The sequence below is a fragment of the Coturnix japonica genome, chromosome 3, assembly GCF_054131305.1.
Source record: "Coturnix japonica strain WE chromosome 3, WE-NBRP24, whole genome shotgun sequence".
Lineage (NCBI taxonomy): Eukaryota > Metazoa > Chordata > Aves > Galliformes > Phasianidae > Coturnix > Coturnix japonica.
The window spans coordinates 68,623,619-68,647,180 of record NC_140665.1 but is presented as its reverse complement, the minus strand read 5'-3'; the positions used below and the strand labels follow the sequence as shown (position 1 = coordinate 68,647,180).

The 23,562-nt window shown below is 33.6% G+C and overlaps 1 pseudogene; it reads left to right on the top strand.

Moving 5' to 3' along the window:
* LOC107311933 (uncharacterized) overlaps positions 1–23,562 on the top strand; it is a 158,398-nt pseudogene that overhangs the window by 34,221 nt on the left and 100,615 nt on the right.

Sequence of the window (23,562 nt, the reverse complement as noted above, 5' to 3'; positions counted from 1 at the left end):
CTGGTTTGGGTATATTTCTTGTGCCAGGCCCATGTTTGCTTCCTGATGGAGATGTTTCCTTTACTCCTGTTTTTTGTTGTTGTTGTTGTTTTTTTTTCCCTTATGATATTTCTTCTGTACGAATCTTACATGTGTGTACAACAGGCTTATCTTAACTGAGAACAATACAAACAAGTGTTAGCTGGGGGAGCATAAACATTTTTCAAAATCCATGTCTCTGAAATTATTGCTCAACTTTATCCCAAACTCTGAGAACTTGATATTTATGTGATCTTGAAGCAGAATCAGCATTATATGTCTTTCAGGGTCCTACACTTCATGAAAAAAGAGGCAATTCTTTCATTCTGCTTTGAGAAAAAGTGAGAGGTAATGCTGGCCACTGGAAGGTGATCCAACAGTTTAAGAGTGACCAGTTCAATTGATTCTGCTTTTGTCTTCTGTTCCCATGGTGTATTCGTCACTTCAGGGCTTACATATGCGTACTCACACTGTATTTGTGCATGTCCTTAAATATATTGTTTATGTAAGAAGGCAAGAAAACAATGAGAAGTTTCTTATGGGAGGGAGGGGGGAGGGATTTGGTTCATGATTCTCTCAATTTTGTGTAAGGAGAGGAGAATTATGCCATTATACTGATCCTTATTTAGATTATAATGTAAGGAGCTGTCCACTACACTTTGTTCTATAAGCGTCTTAGGACTGCAGTCTACCACAGTGTTTACAGTGCAAGCAAAGTACATTACCTGATATTAGAGGATTTCTCATAAAGGAAGGCACTGTACTCATGGAGTCGGAATGGTAGATTAAGCCTATATTTCTGTATGTATTGCTTCAGTATTTAAAAATAAATTTTTCAGTTATCTCTTTTCCATAAAAATATGTCTGGACTGTCTGCTATATAAGCCAAAGAAATGTGTCTATTTTTATAAAAATGAATGACCATTTAAAAATTATGCGTCGTACTTTAAGATTTTATTGATCTTGAGAGCTGATAATCTCAACACACCTTCACTTCTTTCATACGGTGGCATTCCCATTATATACTTTCAACTGTTTCTTCATCTGTATTTTAATCTGTGCGTATCACTTCTGGAAGTTGTCAGTATGCAAAAGGCAAGCAACAAAAATTTGACCAAATCAAGTGACTAGAAATGTAGGAAGGGAAAAATAATTTCAATTGTTGAAAACAAAAGGTGCACTTCATTTTATTCATGTATATTACTTTGCTAATTCAAAAGCTCTTTTACTATGCTGCATATGTTCATTACACGTCATCCAGTTTATTTGTTCCTGCTTGTGCTATTTAGGTTTGAAATATGTTTAAGTTCATAACTCAAGTTCTTTTTTTTTCTGTAAGTGAAATGTAAGTAATGCAAACATTAACTTGCTTTGCCCGAGTTCTTATACTGTCTTACTGGATTGCTGGATTCAAAGATATGTCATTTTCTACTAAATGTCTTTCTAATTCTTTTGTGCAAATGATACCTTTTCCCCAGGCCCAGCTACTTAGTGGATATTATTGAACAAGTGTCTTTTATAGGCTTTAAAAAAGTGCAGCATTATGTGAAAGAACATTTTTTTAAATGTGCACGGACTATTTAGGAATATGCTTAGTGAATATTAAGCAAACACCTGAAGTTCCTGTGCTTCTGCCTAGAACCAGCACTTCATTACCTGTTACGTGCGGTGACTTTGAATTTTTTATTAGGTACTGCTCTCTCAGCCTGTGAGGCTTGTGCGTGATGTATATGAGAACGATTTCCAGCAGAGAGAAGCTTATCACAGATCCACCTAAAAGGTAAGGCTATTCTTTTAATTTTTGGATCACATGCAGAACAGCTGCCTGAAGAACACTTGCACACAGAACAAGAAAGACATTTGGTTTGGGTTTTGATTATACACATCTTGCCATTGTACCCATACAGTAAAGCATAACGGGCTTCAAATAAATGTAGAATATATAAATGAAAAGAACAACAATACCAGAATACTTACCCCCTAATGTTTTGCTACACCGCATTGTTGTGTTAAATATATTTCAGTTTTGTTTAGCTTTCCCAAATCTTTGCTATGCGAAAAGAGTATGAATTATGAAAAAAAAAGAAAAAAGAAAAGAAAAAATAACCAAGAAAATTATGAGAAAATGCTGAAGAATTAGTGAAGAAAATCAGTAATGAGGGGAGGAGAAGAGGGGAGGAGAAAAAAAGCATAGCAGTGAAGTTAGAAGTAGTAAATAAATGTGAAAAAATAAATAAAGATTATTGTTTCACTGAAAATGGTTTACACAGGCTGCTAACAGCAAGAGATCTTATAACTTAGGTCATGAATAATAACTCCTGACAATTTTAGTTTCTGTAATACAGATCAGTTAATTCAGATAATAACTGAATATTAAGAATACCTAGAGTACCTATAGAATGGTAGATGATGAGGGGTGGTTAAGATAGTGGAATTAGATTAAAGAATATGGGGGTTAAGAAAACTTGAATGTCAAGAGCAACAGTGACTATTTTTGATCATTGAGTCCCTTGTGTTAGTATCACAAGCTTGGCAAGGTCCATCTGAAGAGATTTTTTTCTGATAGAAATCTTTTCCTGGGCTTTCTGTTAGAAACCTTCTTGCATTTCCATCCTACTTTTTTTCATTGCCAGTTTCTTAGTCATTCAGTTTCACTGTGAGGCTGCACATTTTCAAACTGAACTACCCTTTTTAGTGTGCATGAAGTACCTTGATGAAATCCAGAGATTTTTTGTTGAGCACATGAGTTATATTACTGAAATTAAGTAATTGGTTTGGTCTGGCATGATATTCCCACACTTAGATTATGTTGCTGTAAATGTTATGTTATGTAAAGCTCATTTTCTCGTTCCTACAAAAACACAACTGCCAATGATAATGAAACTGTTGCTTTTGCAAAGGGGAGGCCTTGTCAGCCATAGTTTCTGCACAGTGAATTTAGGTAACAGCATTTATAAGAAGGTTTCTTTGAAAGGTGTCTATTTTTGATAAGGGCGGCCTTGATCCATTCCACAATCAGACTGAGCATGTGATCGCATCAAATCTTTCTCTTTTTAAAATACTTTACTAGTCTGAAAGTGAGTTTGCTGAATCTGTATCTTCTGCTTCCATGAGATGATGGGAAAAACCGCTTGAGTGGAAGGACATCTCTCCTGGTGCAGGCCATGACATTGCCTCTGGGGTCACAAGGGAGCAATAAGGGGATCCTTGCAGGGAACAGGATAGAAAAGTTATTCATGGGTGCAGTGTTTTTTTTGCAACAAAACCAAAAATCAGATATGACAAAGCTGCTCAGTCCTGAAATTGCGCAATGGTAGCAATAACAATTGAGAATGAAGATGGCTATAATATCTTATTTCAGCTTTTCCCTAACTTATCTAATTTGTTGGATATCTGTGTAGAGACTTGATGACAAATAGTTTATTTGATTAATAAGTTTTCAAGGTAAAAATTTAACTACTCATAGGCATGCTGCAGGGGTGCCCAGTTTTGTAGCACTGAGGTATTTTATAATGAGACTATTAAACAGTTTCAGTTATTTTCTTTGAAAGAACTGTAATGTTTCAAAGGACAGGAAAAAGGTCAAGCATGTGGAGATTAACAGGCATGATTTCTATGTAGGTGGCAAACACTGATATTTTTTTTTAAGTTATTTTTTATCACTTGAAATGAAAAAAAGAAAAAAAAAGAGAAATAATGAAATGGAACAGGTATTTTTTAAATTTAAAATTATTACTGATGGTTCTCTATGGCTAAGTAATTTTCTTCATTTTCTCTGAAAATTAGGAACATTTTGAAGAGTGACAATATTAACACCATGGGCTACACAATTAAAATTTACTCTCAAGATCAGAAGAGTTGATGGTAAAAATTGATTTGCAATTCTACATCAAAATGATCTTTCAATAGAAATTATTCATGCTTTTAAATTAGAAGTGGCATTATTACGGGTCAGTAGTAGCAGATCCCTAATTTAATTTTAAAAAGAAAGTCTTGACATCATTAAAATTCACAGAAGTGAATTTTTTTTGGTAGTGTTGCTTTAAAAAGAAACAAAAATGAAACCACTTTCATAATTTAATTTGTACTAAATATTGCAAAATAAAATAAAAAGCTTTCGGAATATTCCAAAATTACTGCATGGAGGTATCTGAGTTTTTCACTTTATTGAATAAAAAAATACAGATTTTTCTAATTATTTTGTTAGGACTGTATTTTGAAATCTAAAATTACTCTGTCCTGTACCTTCCCATAAAATGTTTGATAGCAGTTTGGTCGATTTGTACTATCAGCTGATCTTTAATCATATGACCTTAACCACCGTGTTTAATAGTAGAGTTTATGTCAAACTTTAATGAAGCAGAAAGAGCTGAAGGTATTTTTCTTTGTTTGTTTTTCTGTGTGGCAGTGGTATATTGCTTGTTGCCAAGTAGCAGATTTTTATTCTGTGAGTGAATCTGAGTATGAAAATACTAGTTGCACACTTCTGATAATTGCTTTTATGACGAAATAATATAATTTTCACTATATTATGCTCCAGTTCTTTCTTCTACTTTTTTAAAATTATTATTATTATTATTATTTTTTTTTTTTTTTTCCAGTATCAAATTGAGGGTGCAATTAAATATCAATAATACAGTGTTTTCATTGGTAAGAATTGAGGTTTTTGTATTATATTTTAATAACAGTTGCATTTAAAGTCTCTTTCTTTGTTTCACATAACTTTGTGTTGGGCAAGTCTCCTTTCATCACAGCAGGAGACACTATGCATTTGTGGGATTAACTAGTTCGATATTAGTGGTGTGAAATCTGTTTGAACTTGTTTGCCTATGTCTGCCAGTTGATAGTGCCTTTTGAGAAGGTGTCGAGGAATCATGTCAGTAATAGGTGTTTTTTCTTTTCTTATGAGTTAACTCATATCCTATAAATGTGCTGTTCCCATTACAATTAATTCCTATTCTTATTGTCATATTGTAATATATGCTCTTTGATAATGGCACATCAATCAATAAATCTAGAAATTAAGAGCTGGCATTAAGGAATGAAATACAAACACATTCACAGTTGGCTAATTTAAACAAAATTTTGCAGGGTTGCTGTGTTGAAAACTCTCAGATTTGTTTTCAGTATTTTCTTCATAAATGTTCATTGGAGACATTTGAATCTTAGATCATACATATCCCCATTTTGTATACTCAGTTTAAAATGTGGAGAACATGGGTGTGAAACTGTGAGCCAGGTGCTAAAGCTCCCTGTGCAATGTGCAGAAAGGGATCTTCCATGCTTCAGTGGGCATACATCATGGAATGGCATAGTTGAGTATTTCATCTGGGTATAAGTACTGAGCCCCTCAGTACTGATTTATCTGGTGTGGTTCTGGCCATGGGTAGAAGCAGAATGCTGGGTAACCTGGGGATATTAGTGATAAAAGTTTGTGTTTATGTAAGTCATTTTATGTCTTCGATTTACACACAAGTATTCAATCAAACTCCCACTTAAGATGCCTCATAGTTTGTAAATCTCACTCTTTTTATTTTACCTAAATATGCTTGCTGATATAAATTTTTAACTTAAATTACTTTTATTTTTTTTTTTTTACTTTTTTACTTTTTTACTTTTTTCTTTTTTAATCTAGGATAAGAACTGTCTTGACTACTTTACTTATGGATGGTCCACTGTGCCTGTGAGAGGTGACAGAGATTGAGAGGGATCTGTACTTGGTTATTTAAGTAGAAAAATATCTTTCCCTACTTGATTCCATCTAAAGAAGTCTGCACCTCATTTTGCTTCCACTACAAACTCCTCTTAGTTTCATGGCATTTTTAAGATTCATCTTATTCTGAGCTATTTACAAAAATAACATTGCATACTCTTGTTTTTTTGGGAAAGCAGGAGTGCAGGGAGACTGTACAGAATCTACACCATTCAGTGCTATAGATGAGCAAAGAAATGATTTACCTAGGGCTGTATATATTTATATTTGTATAACAAACCAGACAGCAAGTTTTTCTAATACTATCAGGCTCAGACTTTAACTGTATTTATTGCTGACTTTTGACAAGCAGTGTATCTATCTATCTCCTATGATGGAGAGATGCTGCTCAGTAATACAGAATACTAATTTTGATGTCTTTCATATTCATGTCTGGGAAGACATGTACTTTACAGAATAAAAGTACAAATCACATTATGAACTCCTGAATTCTTAGAATTTCAGGAAAATAAATAACTGCTGAAAGATAACATGGGAAAAAAAGCAGTGCAGTAGTGACTTACCTTTTTTTTTTTTTTTTTTTCCAGAAGCTTAGACATGAAATTCCCTTTCTTTAAATGGACATGTTAAAAAACATCTAACTATGATAGCTCATAGAAATGATCTTAAAATGAACTAATTCAATCTTGAAACATGAAGGAATTTTTTTGTAGGATTTAAAAGATGACACAAACATTTCCAACTTAGGCTATATGAGGGGATGTCTACCCTCTTGAATATGACACAGCATCCATACTGTTATTAATTTTATTACAAATTTACTTATGCATTTGCGTTGTAAAGCATGTGGCTTAATCACATTCAGAAAGTATGTACGTTTGGAATTCTGAGAAAACTGATATGAACTGACCTTATAGTTTGACTGTATCGGCATCATGGGACATTGAAGTGGTTGTGCCTGAGCATCCTGAAACCTAGTTTGGGTATTTTCCTTTGTAGCACAAGGTTCATAGTATGAGAAAAATGTTCAAGGGATCAATTATTACTCCCGATTCACAGTGTGTTAAAGTCGTCTTTATTACTTGTCATTGAGACGATAATTTGATTTGACAGACAGATTGGATGTTATTAAAATTAAAGGATTTTGGTTGCCTTCCTGCATGCATGAGGCATTGTTACTAAGATCTACTTTGTGAAGAGAACCAAGAAGACCATAGCACTGGTTTCATCTGCAGGTAGGGGAATTGGAAAGTTGCCCAGTTTTATAATTGGGTGGTGAATTAATTATCTGTAGTTGTCCATGGTCTTTCACATTATTAAATCTGATACAGAGCACCTTTTTCTGGGAAAACAGGAGTTAGCCATTAAGGGGGAGGACTGTATTGAGGTGTTACTGCTCTTCTCATTTTCTAGGATAAGCCTTGCATTACCAGCTGGACCCCCTTTTACTAGGTAGAGTATGTTCCTGTAGACAACAGTAGTCTCGTATAATTCTGAAAACAGAATAAGAGGAAAAGACTGCAGGTTGAGGAGAGTAGAAAAGGCAAAATGTGTGTGATAAGAAAATGCTTTTGGGTAAAGTTCATAAGCTTTTTATGAATAAATAAAGCAGAAAAAAACGTTATTTGGAGTGGAATTTTTGCTGTTTGATTCTACTTTCTAAAAAATATAGACAAGTGGAAATCTATTCACGAGCATGAATTGTCCAGTTTGGTGATACTTACACATATTACATAACTTCTCTTTCATTAAGTAGTTGTGATTGGTGATATTGGTATAAATATATAATGTCTTTTTGTAGGATGGTTTACCACTTACACATACATGCTATGAGTTTAGGCAGCATTAAAGTGGGGTTTTTTGTTACTGGTCTTTTGGTGAATGATCTTTAATTTCTGCCAAAGTAAATTGAAGAGAGGCAATAACAGCTTATGTTCTGGTTAATTTATGGTAGTCCAATTTGAACATACATATTTTCAGATATTTTAGAGTGGAAGTTTAGAGAACAGTTTATCCTTGAAAGTCCTTCCATAAACATCCACCACTAATTTGTAAATGTATTTATCTGTCTTAAGCTGCTCCTTTGAATTTTAAAGAAATATATGTAGTAGTAAGAAGTTCATGTAGCTAGGATTTTGTAATATGCTTTTTCCTGTTAAGCATATTTCTACTGTGCTCTAATGATAACATTTAACATTTTTTTGTTGTTTTGTTTTGTTTCATTTTCTAAAGGCAAGCAAATGTTAGTGAAGCTACAGGTAAACCTACCAATTAATTAATTCGACATCTAATTAAGTTAAATGTAAATTGCCATATGCTCAATGTGTTTCATAACCCTGAAGATTGTAATAATGGTCTTATTTTCAAAGCAGGTAGGATATTCCCCTCGTCCTTGTCTTTTTCTTGGTTGTAGTTTTTACACAAATACAGAATGCAAGACAAGTACAAAACATACCATTTCAGTTTACAAATGTATACTTAAAAATTTGTAATGTCCTGTCTTCGAGGATGAGGATAAACAAATCCAATCCATCGCAAAGAGTCTAAAAAATTAAAGGTGATTAAAAACAAAATAAATTTTCTCACCTTTTTTTACATTCAAATGGAAGTTTTTAAATGGAAGAAGTAAAATTAATAACCTCTGAAACTTCACTTTCTGGAAGATGGCATTTCTCTCTTATTCCATCACACTATCCTGCAGTGTCTGAAGGGCAAGTATATAAAGATGTGACTGCACCTGGAAAAAAAAAAAAAAAAAAAGGGGGAAAATGAAAGGAATTTTTTTAGAATCTAGCCAGTCATCAAAGGTGACTCATCATATTTTGCAGCTGAAAACACTTTCATCTTTGTCTTTGAAATGCCCTTAGTCATTTCATGATTTTACTTAGTCTTGTCATGGTTATAAAATACAGAAATATTGTAGAGAATTGAATGCCCAAGTGTAAACTACATAAACATATATAGTATATGTGTATTTATATACTGATATTATTTTGAATAGCAATATTTTGAACACTGTGAATAGTGAGTTCTTTTTTACATTTGAATTTGTTACTTTATGTATAACGGAGTTTACTCATTATGCTTAAGAACTGATTCACATCTACCACTAGTAAAGATTTTAGCATGTGTATACAATATAGCACACAGCACACCATCAGTAGTTAATAATTAGTAATTAATCTTTCTTATAACAAAAAATACAAAAGCACAAACTTTTTTTTGCAGAAAGTTAAATAAGAAGAGGGTTTCCTAATTACATGCCACTAATAATACAGAAATGTCAAAAATAGTATGTAAGTTTTCACAGACCCGCTTCTCTTAATTGGGATTTCTATGATTTTCATCAATACAGTTAGAATTAATGAAATCTTGATTGAAGAAGAGTGATGTATAGACACATATTTTTATGACTATGAATATGCCTTTCAACCTGAAGAAAAACTCTGCTTATTTGAATCAGAAGATGGGAAGGAAGCAGCTGCTGATCTGGTTATCTTGTAGTTTAGCTCCCAAAAAGGAATAAAATAGAATAGCATTTTAAAGGAATATAGTAGGAAACTTAATCACTGAATCACAGAACTGTAGGGGTTGGAAGAGACCTCTGGAGCAGCTCCTGCTAAAGCAAGTTCCCTGCAGTAGGTCACATAGGAAAGCATCCAGGCAAATGTCTGCAGAGGAGATTCCACAAACTCTCTGAGCAGCCTGTTCCAGTGCTCTGTCACCTTCAGAATAAAGAAGTTTTTCCTTATGTTTGTATGGAGGGAGCTTCCTGTGTTCCAGTTTGTACGCACTGGCCTTTATTCTGTTGCTGGGCACTGCTGAAAAGAGCCTGGCCCCACCCACTTGAGTTCTGGCCTTTAGCATTGATAAGATCACCCCTCAGCCTTCTCCAGGCTGTACACTCCCAGGTATTTTAGTATAGATTAATTCTAACTAAAAGATTTGTAATAGTAGTTTATTTTACAAATCTCCTTAGAAGTACTCTTTGTAATACACCCTATGGGCATTTTAAAAGCAGATGGGTTATCCATGTCTAAGATTCACAAACATCTTTAGATCTTGAGTTTTACATTTACCCTTCCTGACTTTTTCGACCTACTGTTTCCCCAGCTGTTAGATGAGAACTTCTAACAATGCTGACAGTAATAATAACAATAATAATAATAATAATAAACACACAAAAAACCTGAATATCAACAAGAAGATTCACTGAGAAATGCAATCAAAACTGATGTTGCAAATCAAGCCCAGAACCAGGCTATGAAAAATTCAAAAACTTTCAGCTATTTGCAATTACGGTGGTAATTGCTATTTTTAAAATGTTTTCCTTCTTCCAAAGAAACTCCATGTTGAAATTCTAGGTATTTTAAATCACAGAAAATCTCTTTGCAGCTGATGAAGACTAAACATTATAGGCAATCAAAGCAACATATTATCTACATATTTTAGCTGATTAAAAAAAAAGTAGCTCTTGGAACTTTTTTTAAAAATCATTTTACTATGTAGTAGTAGCTAATTACAATATACTTTCTCACAGACAAAAACATTAGTGATATCTATTTTAACATGAAATGTAGGGCATTTTTGAATTCCATTTAATGAAATGGCATCTTAGGTTATTTGCTGTGGTATTTTAGTCTGTGTAATCATTCCTTTTCTTTGTGAATCAGTGTTTCTAGTCAGGTTTTGATCAATATATGTAAACAACATATATAATACATAAAATTAAGATTATTTTAAAAATGCTGCAATTTATAGATATGGTATATGAACATTACATAATATTAGTCTATTAAATGAAAGCAAATGGCTGAGAGTTAAAGACAAACTGTAGGAAAATAACTGTGGAGTAATCATATAAAAATAATTTTGGTTCAGAGGACAACTAAATTTTGACATCTTGTGTTAGACTCTTGTAGTAAATTAGATCTGGAATTTGAGAACAAACTTAAGTGACCATGACATTGTTAAAAAAAAAAAAGAAAAAAAAATCCTTTAAGAAAAAAACCAAAAAAAAAAACAAACCAGTAAATAATAACAGTTATTTTATACGCAGTGCATCTGCATGAAGCAAGTAGAAAAATTGGCTGTGATGACCCAGCACTGATGCAACTGCAGTAGGATCAATGAAGTTGGCAGAGCTTTAGGTGGAATTTTTTTGAAGTTAGAGGCAAATTTTTAGCAGAGGGCTCTGCCTCAGAGACCTCATTTACAAAAGAGTCAGAATGAGCTACTGTATTAAAGCACTCTGAAATTGCATAAGAATAATTTTTTACTGGCCTTGCAAGAACATTGGAGCTGGAAAGTGTATGGAAGTTTAGGATAAAGGAAAGTCTTTAAAGATCAAAATGACATTAGATAACGTTATAAACGGAAGATTTTGATTAAACTGTTAAATATCTAATTTGGTACTCACTGATTCATGCCATTGAGCCTGAAGACTTCATAAATATTTAGCATCCTTAGTAAGCATGTATAATAAATTGAGGCAAAACCAAAACCAAAACAAAACCAAACCAAATAAAACCCCCTCAAAACCTCAAAATGTGAGCAAAAAAGGTTCATGGGTGAAAACCTCATAGAGTTGTTTAATATGCAGGTCTAAAATAATTAACTCGTTTGAGGAAGAGAAATAATATGTCATTGAAACAGTGTTTGGGAAAATTTCTTTTCAACATTGGAGTAAATCTGACAGCTTAGAAAGTATGATTTTACTCAGGGCATGAGCATGGAGGATTTTGTAGAAATCAGCTACACTTGTGAGTCATTACAGAGGATCACTTGATAATGCATTTATTTTTATAAAGTATAGAATACTGGGAAGTTAAAGAGGAAGAAATCCATTGTGGTAGTTGGAGTTTTAAACGTATGTTTTCTGAATTCACATTCAGCTTACTTTGTTCATAATTAAAATGTGTGCTAAAAGAAAGTAAATATATATTTAGAACATTTGTGATACAGCCACATATTTAAGAACAGGCCTGTCATACATCATTTTATGCATGGGAAATGACACCATTTGAGCAGGGTTCTTTGTTTTATAATAACTATAAACTTGAACTTCACTATGAAAGAGGTACTATTGAGATTTTTTCCCCTTACAAGATGTCACTAAATCTGTTATTATATGATAGTGTAGGAAGGAACAAGCAGTCATGATTTCATATTAAAAAAAGCCTGAAAGTAAATCTGTTTTAATGCAACCATATTCAGGAAAAGCACCAGTCATTTTATTCAATCGCATTCCTGAGCCAACTGATAGATGAATCAGTTTTGACAGTAACTCACTTTTTGACCTGTGTGGCAGAGACAATGTCACAGCAGTAGGAGAGGTTTTGTGATAATTGGAAAGTGAAGGGGACTTGGTGGTGCAGTGGGTTAGTGCATTAGCCTTTCCCCTCTGGAGACATGGGTTTATATTCTGCCTTAGGGTCAGTAGTGAAAATTCATGCTTTGGTGTCCTACTTCTGTTTGTACATTTGACAAAAAGACTAACATCTGGAAAAAAAAATGTTGTCTTTCTTTCCCATAACGCACTATACTGGCAGGAACCGTAGGGCTGATGTATATTGGCAGAGAGTTTAAATAGCTTTTACCCCTGCGATGGATGTCTGTCAAGTTCATTTTCCCCACAAAGGCATTCACTCAAGGTGTTATTAAAAGGGATAAAAGGAAGAACTCAGATTATATGCAGGAAAATAATGCAGATAATGAAGGAAACTCATCCATACTACAAAAGCTATACTGATAAACTACCTGTTTTACCTTGGAGTTAACTCCTGCTAATCTCTCATACTGAAGTTACATTTCTCTTAAGAAGTTTTTCTTGAACCTCCCACTGCCAAAGATTTTCAGGTGCTAGAGAACTGCTATTTCATATGCACTGGAGTGGAGCAATGATGACATCCAGTGATTAATTAGTTCAAAAAATACACATTCCCTAAAGGCATTCTGAGAACCACTTTTCAAATATTTCTTGCCTATACAGGTGGTGGTAAGCTGTAGGTTGGTTATCAGCAATTTTCTATCTTATATTTGTAGTCTTTACTGTTATTGCCTTGTAATGTAATGATGCAACTAATTGTAATGTAAAGAGCCCTTTTTTTTCTTTTTTTTTTTCTTTTCTTATTGACTCCTTCAGTGTCTATCTTTCCCTTTAAAATCTGCAGTGTACAAGTTACTTAAGGGATGCATGAACAACTTAATTTTCAAATCCCCACCAAAATGTTAGCTCTGTTTACATCTGTGAAAGAACTTTCTCTCTTTGAACATACATTAAATACTCAAGGTGGGTCCAACCTGAGAACCTCAGTGAAATCTGCTCAAGGACAAAAAAAAAAAAACATTAGAGAAGACCTACAATTTTATAGCCTTGTTCTAGGCTGCAGGCATTTACAATTATGGCTCCATCTCTGGAGCAGATGACAAGAATTATCAGCTAACCACAGTATCAAATCTCTACCTTTTTTTTTTTTTTTTTTTTTTTTTGACAAGGATTTTCCTCTAGGTTGAGGGAAAAATGAAGTAGAGATTGAAACCTGATTTTTTAATTATTATTAATTTTTTCCCCCCCTTCAATTGTAACAAAAATAATAGAGTAGGATAAGAAGAGAGGAAGCAAAGGATTAAAGAATAAAAACAGGACAGTGGAAGTTTGATCAAAAAGGAGCACTCAAGAACAGGACTGTCATTTGACTGATAAATCATTCTCTTAATCAGCTGTGCCAGCCAAAGAAGGCCTGAGTAAGCAGCTGCAGATGAATAAGCCTTAACTGATTTTTCTTTGTTTCCATTCCTCCATCACATGCCTAATTAAAATCTACACTTCTAGTTGTACTATTTTCTAATAGAATGATAGGAAGCCTTGTTTGGGACTTTGCTTGCAGAGAAGTCCTAGAACTGTGAAAAGCTTTAAGCAGCTTCTGTTCTATACAGAGTTTAAATCTCCGTTTAAATGTGCTAGATTTTTTTTTTTTTTTAAATTTTTAGATTTCTTCCCTTCACATAAGAGAGCGAGTTTTTCTCAAGGTACACATGTACCTTGCCAGATCAGTAAGGTCACTCTCATTCATCCTTCACCTCTATTTGCAGACCAATATCAAAGATGCCTTTGAGATTTCAGTCTCATATATTCTAAAGGATGATTTTATCAGCTTCACAGCCTGAGAAGAGGAAGAGTATCTAGAAATTTCCTTTCCCTTCCCTACTTCCCTACAAATGTGAGACTGAAGTAGAAATGAGACTTGAGGCAGAAATAAAATTGGAAGTGAAAACACAATATTATAACTAAATTGTAAGAGTTATATTAAAAAGAAACAAACTCAAACTTCATATAATCTTTGAACTGCTTGAATAAGTTGAAACAAAACAATGCTTTTTACTTTGTTGTTGTTGTTGTAATGCATTTTAATAATTATGAATCCAGATATGAGACAAATACATAAATATTTATTTACTTACACTTATGTGTAAGTAACACTTATGTCTTAAATCAAAAACTCCTCAGGATGGTGAGATGCTGGAATGGGCTGGACAGAGAAACTGTGAATGCCCCATCCATGAAGGTGTTCAAGGCCAGGTTGGATGGGTCTCTGGGCAACCTAATTTAGTACCAGTCTAACACCTGATCTAGAGGTTGGCAATTCTGGCCATGACAGGGGTGTTGGAACTAGATGGTCTTTAAGATCGCTTCCAACCGAAGCCATTCTATAATTCTATGGTTCTATGAGTCTATGAATAACTCTTTTCATAACTAAAACTCATCATCATACAGCACATTAATGTCATATTCTCATGCTGTGCCCCACCAAGAGTGAGGTAATGAAGTGAAGGATGTATAGTTTGAATGAGGTCTGCTGATGTTAAAGTTGGAGAGGGAGAATTGGTACTACGCTCTTACTCTGGAAGCCTACATGAACATCCTGATGAACTTTCTAGGACTATTAGTTTTGCTTATCCCAATTTTCTTAGAATCTAGGCAGTATTTTTACTCATGTAAAACATTTAACAGCTTTCTTACTAATAATTGTCAATGCATCCCAAGACAATTGAAATATGTCTATTTGTTACTAAGTTATCATAACCATAGTATTTAAATGTGCATTTTAAGTCTCATTTTTAGAAGTACTTTTAGCTTTTATTTGTAATTATGGAAAATGAAAGGTAAAGGTAGCGGTACAGGGATTGCAATGAAGTGATCAGATTTCCAGATGCCAACAGAAGTGTGTGTAATTCTCGTCTTGATTTTGAGTTGAGAAAATAATCTGACAATTTATTTTTACACCGCTTTAGTAGTGGTGTAGATTTGTTGTTGTTGTTTTTTAAAGTTTCAGCGTTGTTAGGTATGATGCACAGAAGCAGGGTGAGAAAGTGATTTCATGCTCTATTTCTTTAGATGAAGTTTGGTGCTCTGCTGACAAATACTGACATGTAAACCCAAATTGCATCTTCCAGGTTTAACAGTGGTAAACAAAAATGTTCACAGAACTCATAGATAGAATTTTGTAGGTCATACAGAATTTTTGACATGAGTTAATATCTCACCATGGCATAGATTATTCTGATGTGATCTGATTGTTTGTTTTAAATAGACTGCTCAATAACATATTTTTGAATTACGCTGAATTAAAACAACATTTAAAAAAATGATTGTCATGCTTCAGGTGCCTTTTGGAATGGAATGTCTTGGTTGTCTAACATCCAATAATGTTATGTTATTTGGGAAGATATTAAAGGACAAAGTCATCTAATCCATGAATATACAGAAGTCTCAATATTTTTGGTTTTGAAATCTGAGTCACTCCTTCTGCTCTGTTACTTATCCAGACTTTTAATCTCAAATAATTATTTCTTTATTTTGCGCATGAATGTATAACAAGGAAATTCTGTATACTAATTTGCTACCGTTTTTACTGTCTCTGGATTCTGCTGTGCAGAGGTCGATGTTCAGTTTGGAGGGATTCTTTTAATGTCTTGCTCTCATCTGTGTATTTTGTATGACTCTGTCCAATCTCTGCTTTAGACATAAAAAGTTGCTTATGAATTAGTCCAGCTATTAACTCAGGTTAAATGAATAAATAGTTTAATATCCAGGGATTATTATTTGATCTTTTATCTGTGGAGATTTTCCTTGAAAATTTTTCATGAATATCACTCTCTTTCCTGCGTTGGGCACAGAGAAGTTAAGAAAGGAAACAGCCACTAGTTCATCTTTAATTACTAAGCATTTCTGGAGTTGGCCTCTCCACTGGAACAGTACTTTTTTCTACATTTATTTAAAGACAAGATGATTACACTTGAAGTAAAACAAATGCTGCATATTTTTAATGGAAAGAGATATATATAAACATTTTCATTCAGCTCCTCTCAAAGGCATTTATAGCTGTGATTCTTGTTCCTGCTGCAAAACCTAAAGAAAGACATTCATCTAATGATATAATGAGCATTTTATTAAGCTGCTTGCATCTGACCAGATATTTAATTTTGATCTATTTGAGTGTTTTATAATAATTTATCCTCAAGATGAAGCTCTCTGAACTTGGATTCCACCAAAAACAATGAGCACTGTGCTTCATATATTTAAACCACAACTTTGAGTTATGAGAAAAAAAAATGGTAGATAATAGTAATACAGAATGTTTAATAATGTATCAAATAATGTTTTTCAGAAGTTTTATGTAGCTGCTTACATTCCCAATAAGAAGATATGGAGTAACAGCCATAATCACGGGTTTGTGATAATGTATCTAAGGCTTCAGATGTTTCAGATGTTCAACAAGCACTAATATCAAAAGATGAATAAATAGATTTATTGATTAGTGATAAATGTAATTATGGCATTTTGACTTATAAACTTACTTACTACAAACTTGTTTCAACTAAGAATAATGGAATGCTGCTAGATGAAGTGAGATTATGGCACTGTCTTTTCATCACATGAAACAACATAAAGCAAATAAGAATATATTAACATGAAATGTGAAAACAGTCATTTTATGCTCACATCATGGGGCTCACTTCTTAGTTGCTTGGAACTTAGAAATGGAATATTTAGGAGTAGGTAAGGGACCAAGGCTACGAGTTGGGTTGTTTTATTTATTTATTTATTTATTATTTTTTTTTTATGACAGCCTTCATAGACTCTGTGGCAAAATGTTCCTGATCATAACGCCCCGTGACATCAGGCCCGTAGCCAGATTATGTGACTACAGCCATGTGCTGTAGTTTCAGGTACAGAAACTGACAGGTTTCAGGTACAGAAAAGGTGTTAAAGCTGTGTATTGGTTTTCTTTTTTTCGTTTCTCTCTCTTTTTTTTTTTTTTTCCTATTTTTTCAAGTCCATACCTGGAAAAAGTTTGCCAGCTGCTTCAGGTATTTCTAAGCACTGTTTTACTTCAACCAGAGGCGGAAGCCTAAGTCCTTCATACATTTAAAACATTAAAAAGGAATGCTCCCTTCAAGAGGGAAACAACTCATGAAGGGATAGAAGATTAAGAAAATGCATAGTGTACTGAAATATGCACACATATTGTACCTCATCTTGCTTATTTCTCCATGAAATGTCAAAAGAACCTCCTACTGTGAGTTGTCTGCAAGCTCTGCAAGACTGATTAAATTTCTATATAGTATTAATCGTTGCACCCTGTGAACCATAAATTATAAAATTTCTGTTCTATTTTGTCTTTCTGTAAAAAAAATTAAAACATTCTTAGCAGATACAAAGAAAAGAGGGTGACTCCCCCATTTATTTGTGCGAATTTTATGCTCAGACTCCATATTAAGGACAGTTAAAACAGTTATAATGTGGGGTATATTCTTTATATAATGTGTGTGAAGAAGTACGCCAAGAAAGCATTTTTCACAAATAAAGAAATAATATTGTGACTTATTGCTCATTTTTGTGATATCCCAAAGGAAGGAAATATACTTCGATGTCCAAAGACAAATATATAAAGATTTCTTGAGAGCAGAATAGGGAATATTCAGGCAGTAAGAAGAGGCAGTTTTCTCCCTTGCATTTTTAACTAGTGGAATAGCAAAACATAATCAGGAGGTTGGTGTTAGAGAAGGTTTTGCTTTGTGACAGAAACTAGTGTTAAAAGAGCTTGTGGTCATTTCTCACACCACTTGAGGATGTGTGGTTTCTGTATAGAATCTTAACTTACACATTTAAATCGTGTTCAGTGTTTTTGACCTTTTGGCACCACACATCAGGAGGCTAATGTGAGGAATCTCTTCCTCATGAATTGCTGACAGTAGTTTAAATCTATTGTTCAGAGAATTTCAGAATTATGAATTTCAAACTAAGATAAGTATGATAAAAACAACTTTATTCTCATTCTTATTTCTGTCTCATACTCTTTCACCCACCCTTGCAGGCTTTTGTATTGATGTTTGTCACTGCTGCATCTGAGTGCCTTCCAAATAAAATAAAAGTAGCAAAGCCTTTGGTGAACATCATGGTGGACATTAGCATTGTGTGTCAGGGCTTATACATCTGCATACAACACTGTATGTATGTGATTACAAGGCCTGATCCAAAAGTATTGCCTCTTATTTTATAATGTTGGCCCATGACATCAGAGGCAGGCATTGGTGGTATGGCAGTAGGGGTTGAAGCATAGTCTATGGTTAAATGGACTCCAGTTGAACCATACTTCCTGCCAGTATTCCATTACATGTTGTTGCTTTGTGACAGATGGCAGTAGAGGGGCAGACTGGCAGAATGGCATCTGACATAGAAGTGCCTATGAAGCAAAGGTGTGTCGTGCATGAATATGGCATGCAAGTTCATTGCTGGTGAAAATGTGTATTTAATGGTGGTAACTATGTTGAAAAACATTGTTTTGAAGCTGAGAATGTTTTCTATCAAACAGTGTTATTGTGCTCCTTGCATCTATTGCAGTTTCCATGAAAATAAATAGGTTGCATTTCTTTCAGAGTTACCTGCATAGATTGCTTCTAGATAGGAGCTGGCTTACATCAGGCTTCCTGAGTCAAGTGTAGTTGAATCTCATCAGGCCTATATGGATTTGGTTTTGGCAGGAGAAGAGTTTGAGAAAGATGAGAGAGGAGAGTCTGTGGGAAACTTTTGTAATTTTGTGATAACTGTGCACTAAATATTTATGTATGTTATGGGTCTCAGACATAAATTAGCCTGTGACTAATTCTTATGGATTTCCTTAATGGAAGTAAGCATAATTTTAATACCGATATTTCTTAATAAAAAATTGGTAGTAGGTTATTGGGTTTTTTTTTGTTTGTTTGTTTTTGTTTTTGTTTTTTGTGTGTGTGCATTTTAATTTTTTCTTGTGTTCATTTCAATATTTGATTGTATCTTTAGTATTTTATTTATCTTGCACAATATGCTCTTAAATCAAGAGCAAATATAAATTGATTATAACAGAGTGGCTTTAAAAATGCAACAGTCATTTGAGAATGGATCATAAAGAGAAGCAATTAGTAGAATTTTAAGTAAGATGTAAACATTCTGAGGTAAAATGTATGAAAAAAATGGTGATTTCAAGAATTCTAAAAATTTAAGAGGAAAATCTTGTAACAAGATTTGAAGTGTAAATTAAACAGTTTTAAAATTCTTAAAATTTGATTTTAAGAAATTAGAATGAATACTTGAATGCTGCATTATTCCTAAATAGCCTAATGGCAACACCTTACGAAGGGAAATCTCCACTAGGATGTTAGGAAACACTTCTTTACAGAAAGGGTAGTCAAGTACTGGAATAGGCTCCCCAGGGAGTTGGTTGAACCGCCATCCTTGGATGTGTCTAAAAACCATTTGGATGTGGTGCTCAGGGATATGATTTAGGAGAGGGTTGTTAGAGTTAGGGTACTATGGTTAGGCTGTGGTTGGACTTGATGATCTTCGAGGTCTTTTCCAACCTGGATGATTCTATGATTCTATGATCTCAGTGCTGAGCTGTACCTGTTAAATGACTAGTGGATGACAGTTCTGGAATAGGTTGCAGAAACATTCATTCTGGGAGTGAGAGGTGATAATAGTTGAGATAATTACAAGCTACAACTATTTAAGTCAGCTGTCTAACTGCTAACTACCTATAAATATGCAGCAATCTATGATGGATAGGTTAATGTAAATCCTTTCAGCGTGTCTTTATGAACCTCTACCATGTAAAGATTAAGCTATTGCTGACTCAGAAAGTTCCATGAAGATAGACAAAAGGTGAGACAAAAGGAGGTCAAGATTTTCTAGAAAGTTTGAGAAAATCTTCATTAAGTTGCACCTTTTCTCAAATATTCTAATTTTATTCTGATTATACTTCCCAAAGCTTGACATTTCAGGTTTACTTTTACAGATCATGGGGTCTTTTCATACATTAACTCTACCCGTAATTAGGTGAGTGAAGATCACAAGCACAGCAAGAATTTCAGCTTTTCCCTCAGTGGCTGCAATTCAATTAGTGATAATGTTCTCCTTCATGGTAGTTCAGGTATCTAGTGTTGGGTCACTCAGCTGCTCAATTTTAAATTTGTTGCTAAAGATTTGGGTTTATCCCTTCTGTTACTTTTAGAAGTCTTTGACAGCTAGGTTCATATGAGTGCTGGAAGTAAGTCTTGTGCTCCTATTCTTTATAAAGAATTTAACTTGTGAGTATTCAGATTAGAGAGATTTCTCTGAGTAAGCTGTAGAAGGAAAGTTAAGACAAATGGCTTAAAAAGTACTGATAGTAAGAAAGCTCTTAATTTTGTTTCCTGTATCAATACATTTCCCTTTCCTACTCCCCATTCTAGAAAAGCAGTGTATGTTGTTCTGGAAGATGCTGGCTTGGCTCATCTTCTCTGATATTGTAGAGATCTCCTGATATGGGTTTCATGTGAATGCTGTCTCTTCTAATGTGCTGGGATTTATCCTCAAGAGAGCAAAAAAGAGACTTCACCTTAGTTCAGCCTCAATAATTGTTGTCTCTCTTGTTCTCTATAGGGAGCTCTAGAATGGGAAAGGCAGCCAGTCATGCATGCTATAATTTACACCTGATTGATGAAGGGCTTAGATTAACAAGAACAATTTGCTCTGGAACTGCTATGGGCCTAAACCGAAACATTTTACAGTGATACCCAGCATCAGTTTTTGCCTTGATTGGTCTTACATCTTATCACATGTAAAATTAATTCTCAGAATTAACCTTTAAAAGTAAAACACACAAAACAATACTTGATAGTTCTATTTTCCCATGTTAAGTAATCAAGTAATTTAAATTGTAGCTGAAAACTCTGTATTTCTAATAATTATATAGATAAATTTCATGGAAAATATTCCAGTGTTTTCAGTGCCTGCGAAAGTTGATTAAACATTTATCTTTAGAAGATAGAAGACTTGTATGATTAAAAAAAAAATCAAGTATAGTTTCAAATAGGATTTATTTAGAACAATCTTCAAGAAGCTTATCAGCAGCAGAGGCACAATTGCACTATTGTGGCATATACCTTTAATAGATCACTGAATTCTTGACTGGGTTTTTCTGATATCACTGAAATTTTTGCATTCAATCTTGAATCTGAGAGTGGTTCTTAGAAGAGTATGCATGGATTTCTTTTACAGGAGAAAAAATACACTCTATTGAATTGTTTTTTCCCTTAGCCCCAGGAATCCTTGCAGTTTTTGTTCTGACTTAGCGTGTTTCACACAACCTACACATCTAGAAGCTTCTTGAAATTAAATAATTGATAATAGTATAGCTTTTCTTTCTGAACCTCACCATTTTTGGTGCATAAGAACATCATAGTGAGGAAAAAATTTATAATGAATCTTTGTGTGAAATGTAAAAATGATCATATATTTTTGTTTCCAAAGGTATTAAATATTTTAAAGTATTTGTTTAGTTTGAATGTGTCTTCAAAATGAATCACCAGAAAATTGTCATTCCCTATATCTATTTCCTTTATAACTATAAACTTGTAAATATATAAATTTGCCATAACAATTATTAATGGGCATTTGTTTACATATTTTTATCTCAATTATCCATGCCCATAGGACCTATTCAATCAATTTTTCACTAAGTAGTTTTCAAAATATAATTACTCTTATGGGTAGGTCTATGAACAGCAGTGTCATTTACACTATAGTTCACTAATTGCAGTTCTAAGCCATTATAATGAATTATACTTGTACTTTCTTCGAGAAGATCGGTTAATGCTAATCACTTCTATCACATATTTCACTTAGAAGACACCCATCTATAACAGGCTTTTCATTTATGTCTTCATTCCCTTTTAATTTTTTTGCATTGTAAGAAATATCTATAAATCTGCAGCATGTGTTCAAAAAAACAGTCTTGCAAACTTAGTATTAAAAGTCGAGTTTTAAACTTTAGAAGATACTTTTTTTTTTCTTTTTTAATAAATATATGATGAAAATACTTTTCTGATTATTAGATGTTACAGCTCTGAAATATTAGTTCAGGAATTAGTGGCTACTATAATAACAGAAATATATAGTTTTACTATGAATGTTCATACATTTATCGGTTGACAGACTCCTTTTTATGTTGGATGACCAGATCCTTTGGTTTAGGTAAAATAAGCTGTATTTTTTCCACCTCTTCTTTACTAGCAGTTTACTGGAATTTCTAATAAGTTGCAACAAATGTGTTATGAATCTGAGGTATGTAAAACATTACAAACAGATTGGTAAGGAATATATACTCAGGAGATCACTTGTATCATTTGTCTCATAGACTTCTAATAGATATGTGAAGCTTGATTCTCTCTTAAAAAAAACTGTTTGTTGGTGTTCTATGTGTTTACTAACATATACATTATTTCAATTTCTCCCAGTTTGTCTGGTGAAGAAGACTTTCTAGTCTTTGCTCCCCAGATCATCTCTAGGGGCATTTTAACGAATTGCTGTTATATATACTATCTCCCTTTGCTTTCTGCTAAAGCAGATTTTAATGGTCATTGACATTCTCCAGTTAATAGACCAGCAATTTGATAAGTCTTTTTTAAAAACTACGGACTGTTCCTTCAGAGTCATGGTGACTCATTGCCATCCATCTGATCAATTTACTCACAACACCTTTTTAGTTATTTTAGTTTGAGATAATTTTTTAGACTTCCCTGGCAAAGAATGACAAATCTTATGTTTGCTTCTATAATGAGCACGAGATGTTGGAGTGAAAGTTGATTCTCCTGAAATCATTCTGAGTTTTAATTTCAGTAACAGAATTCAGCCTTGCTGTATATCCAATGATAGGTACTGTGTGCTTTGAAATCTTGACTGTTTGCATTCAAGCTAGTTTTATCTGAATAGCAGCAGTACAGCAGAATTGGAAACAAATTTATTTATGTTCAAATATATTGTTCAAGATATGTGAGTAAAGACCAATAACTGTAAAAATACAGCTAGGTATTAAAATGCTGGATTTTGTTACAGTGTGGAGAGTGAAAGTTACTTTAGTAACCACTCCAGATGAGGATGTTCTGCGTATAAGAAAGAATAATATAAGCAGAATCTAAATTAAGCCTAAATTTTGCATCATGCCCTTTCTGCGCAGTTATTATCAAGTAGCAAGCTGTGTAAAATATGGAAACAAGTTGGTAATGTACCAGCAAATAGCCTACAAAATAAAATGAGTAATTACAGGATGTACTTCAAAATAGAAAACAGGGTTATTTTAAAGTAATATTAGACACTGAATATCTTTGAGACCATGCAATATAGGAGATTAGCCAAGAAGAGGAATTCTATTAGATCAGTTTATTATAAAAGACAAAGGAAAGAGTCTGCTTGAAAATGAGCAGTAAACATTCGTATATGCAGGAATCATACTGCAAGCAAGGGAAGCAGG